Source organism: Gekko japonicus, unplaced genomic scaffold (genome assembly GCF_001447785.1).
Source record: "Gekko japonicus isolate JY-2015 unplaced genomic scaffold, Gekko_japonicus_V1.1 scaffold129, whole genome shotgun sequence".
In the NCBI taxonomy this organism is placed as follows: Eukaryota; Metazoa; Chordata; class Lepidosauria; order Squamata; family Gekkonidae; genus Gekko; species Gekko japonicus.
The window spans coordinates 5,987-10,005 of NW_015168049.1; positions in this window are offsets into that span (position 1 = coordinate 5,987).

Below are 4,019 nucleotides of genomic sequence, written 5' to 3' on the forward strand. Positions count from 1 at the left end.
TCTCTCTAGAGACTAAGGAGACACCAAGGGTGAGGGTGGTGGTAAGGTAATGCTGCCAGATTATTATTATGAAACTAGGCAGGATTGAACAAGGCGTGAACAGTTCTTAATTACTAGAGACCCTATCAAAATCTTAAGTCTTAATATTTATATTGGATCTTCAGTAATTAAGAATTTCAGCTGCAGGGGAACATTGTAAATAAGGGAAGAGAGACGATCAAAGGATCCTCCCCCCCAAACACAACATGAATACTGAACAAATGAATTAGATTACTTCGGTGACTTGTTTTCTACTTCCTGGAGATTCTGCAGAGTCCAAGGATTATAATTTATGGTGCTTTATTTTATTTTTTACAAGCCTATCAATGTTCTCATACGTTCCCATGTTTCCACTTAATGACCTGAAAAACCTACATGGCACTGCATGGTAAATTATTCCCAGGGACTCTGTGAGTAGCTCTAAGGCTGTTCTGGACATGTTTCTGAAGTGGTTTAGGGGAACATGGGTGGCAGATAGCCCAGACCAGCCAGAGTTTGCCAGCTAAGCAGGGTCAACCTTGGTTAGTATTTGGATGAGAGACCACCAAAGAAAATCAGTTGTTAAGTGGAAGCAGGCAATGGCAAATCACCTCCGAATGCCTCTTGCCTTGAAAACCCTACAGGGTCACTGTAAGTCAGCTGTGACTGTGGTGTATTCGAAAAGACTTACATGAATTGCCACATTAACTCTCCATGGTAAGCTCGAGCCAGAGGAAGGCTCCTCCGAGCCAACTTGCTATTGGTCGCTCCACAACAGCCACCAATCAGAACTATACCAATTCCCTGCGAGGGAAGGACCTTCATTGGACGTTATCTGCACAACCTCATTGGTTGTTTATTGTAAATAGGCGTGGCTACGTTAGCCCAGGAATGTTTGAAAGGAGCTTAGCTCCCAATGTTAAGTTGTTCTGGTTATGACTTCTTTCAAGCGCTTGTTCGTACCTACAATAAAGCTGATCACTTTTGTTGAAATCACTCTCCGGATCTTTGTTAGCGGCGATCTAACAGTGACTGAGAGCACTTAGTTAATAGTACTTTGACCTGGTCCTAATAAAAGTACTGGGTGTTGGCAGAGTTTCAAAAAAGTCTCTGTTTGCACTCATGTGCATTGAGCATGTACTGTCTACAACATACATGACTTTTGGTTGCATCTTTAGTTAGTATGGAACACTTCTTCAGGGGTGGCTGTTTCAAATACTCCCCTTTTATTGTCTTGGAGGGGCACCCTTCTTTTTAAAAGCATTGCAATCCTTTTTAACATGCCCCTGTTTTCCACATGAATTACAAATTACTGTGCTTTTGTTATTTACATATAGAGCTGCTTGGTCAGCATTCTGCTCAGCCTTTCTGTTCGGCTCTTCAAACTGTTTATGTTTGAATGTTTGCTCCAGTTCATTTATCACATTTGATAGAGAGAGATTTTCTTTTGATTCTATCTGGCATAAAACATTTTTATAAGTCTTGGGTAGACTAACTAAAATCAAAACAACCAAATCCTGTCCTGGAGTATTTTTGCCAGCACTTCTTATTTTGGTGTAGTGGTTAAGTGTGTGGACTCTAATCTGGTAGAACCGGGTTTGATTCCTCACTCCTCCACTTGCAGCTGCTGGATGACCTTGGGCAAGCCATAGTTCTGACAAGAGCTGTCCTTGAAAGGGCAGTTCTCTCAGACCTCTCTCAGCCCCACCTCCCTCACAGGGTGTCTGCTGTGGGGGGGGGGAAGGGAAAGGAGTTTGTAAACCACTCTGAGAAGCCAAGTAAAGGGTGGGGTATAAATTCAATCTCCTCCTCCTCCTCTTCTCTTGAGGCAGAGCAAGCATTTGATCTAAGTGCTCTCACAGATTACTCCCTTTAGGCATCCTTTTGCTAAATAGCTTATTTTGGATACAGAGCTTGCTCTTTAGAGAGGAGTTAACATAAAGTCTCTCCAATTCATTCCAGACCGCCTTTGCAGTTTGCATGTGAATGACTCACAAGACACCTCTGTCAGACAAATCTTTTATTAATGTACCTCTTGCCTTCTCATTGTGTGTGTCCCAGGACTTCTGCTTTGCTTTAATATCATCTTCTGGCGAGGATTCATTGACGATGTACCACAGTCCAATTTCAAGCAAGTGACTTTTCATTCTCTCCCTCCAGATAAGCAAATTGTTGTAAGTCAACCTATCTAGTAGGAAGTTTTGCTGAGCTGTGTAGGAAGCAGCTATTTTGCAGCTTCTTCTTTTTGCCTACTGATCTATACAAACTTCCCCATTTTTCCCAGCGGTGCTCATGCTGGGCCCAGAACCCTCTTGGCAGAGTTTAAATATGCAAAGGAGAAGGAGCACCAACTGTTTAAAGAAAATAACTCAGTTTATTAGACAAGAATAAACTCTGAAAGAACAGACGAGAGGGAGAGACACTTAACTAACTGCTGGGAGAGACAGGAATAAAGGGGGAGGGCTCAGCTGAAGCAGGAAGTCTCCAAAGAGCCAATTAGGAGACAGGAAGGACATAATTTGAAATTATGGGAAGTCCCTAATATAGGTAAGCTAACTAGCAGTCCTTCAACTGCCCCTATAGGCTGTTCTTCTGATCTTCTTCAAGTAGGCGTACTATAGGCAGGGCTGGCCCGAGGGGTTCTGCGCCCTAGTTGAGGCTGCAGATGCCAACCTCCCGGTGGGGCCTGGAAACCTCCCAGCTGGCCGCCCCACCAGGAGCCCAGTGGCAGGGGGGCCGGGCACTCGGTGGGCGGTGGCTGCTGCTGCTCCAGCGGCAGGTAAGGAGCGCTGCCAGGAGGGGGTAAAGGGCCGCGCGGTCCCGGGGCGTGCCGAGGTGGAGGGCTGGCTGGTTGGCTGGCGGGGAGTGCCCCTGCGCTCAGGTGCTGGCAGAAAGAAAGCACAGCAGTGGCAGCGCCACGGCCTCAAGTTTGTGCACAGGAGGGAGGATGGAGGAGAGGATTGTGTGAATGAAGGAGGGGAAGGGAGGCTGGGAGGAGGTAGGTGGGCGAGGAGCCGGGCTGGGGCTCGTGCGTGCTGGCCAACCAGCAGCAGGGCGTGTTTCCCTTTGCAAGTCCTTTCTGGTGATGCCTGCAGCAGCTCCGGCTGCCTCGACTCCCCCGGCAGGTGGCAGCAAGTGTGGCCCCAGCGCAGGCTCCCCTCTCTATGCGCCTGGGGAGGGCAGCTCTGCCGGCGCCTCTCCCCGCTGGCCATGGATAAGGAGAAGTTGCCGGAGTGGGGCCAGGTGGGTGGGATGTGGAGGGGAGCCTCGGGGAGGAGCAGGGGCGCTTTCTCTCAGAGCCCGGCCTCTGGCTGGGGTGCTTTTTGGTCTCAGTGCCTTCCCCCCGCCGCAGCCTCGTCCTGTTCCCGAGGCGGAAAGCGGCCAAGGGGAGCGCCCTGGGAGGAGAGACGGGCCCAGCAGGTCTCTCCAGATCGGCATGGGCTTTTGGCGGGGGGGAGGTGAACTTTGGAACCACATCCAGGGCCCACCACCCCATCCAGGGCCCGGCGCTCTAGGCGAATGCCCAGTTGGCTTAGCGGGTGAGCCGGCTCTGACTATAGGCCTTGTATATTCCAACACTTAGGTGTATCCAGGCAACCTACTCAGCAAACTTTGAAGCCCTTTTTCTCCAACAGAAGAACCACTTGCGTTAGAGGGAGTCTTCTTAGGCTGAAGGAGGGTTTCAAACTTTGCTGGGCAAAATGGATGGATTGTTTTTGGATTTTCCTTTGGAATAATGACCGCTTGCCATCTCTTGAGTGCAGCTGTTTCCTTGGATTTGTTATTGTTCCACAAGGGGAAAACCTGGGTCCTCAAAGAGAAAGACATGACGCTCACCCTTTCACATGCTGTTTTCCTAACTTCCAACCCTTTCCCTTTCTCCGTACACGTCAATGGATTGCATACAGGCCACTGAATTATATGAAGAAAAGAAATGGGTCTGTGGACAAGGAAATTGTCAGGCCCATTGGTGGAAAGCTTTAGTGGTTTCGCTCCTGCTT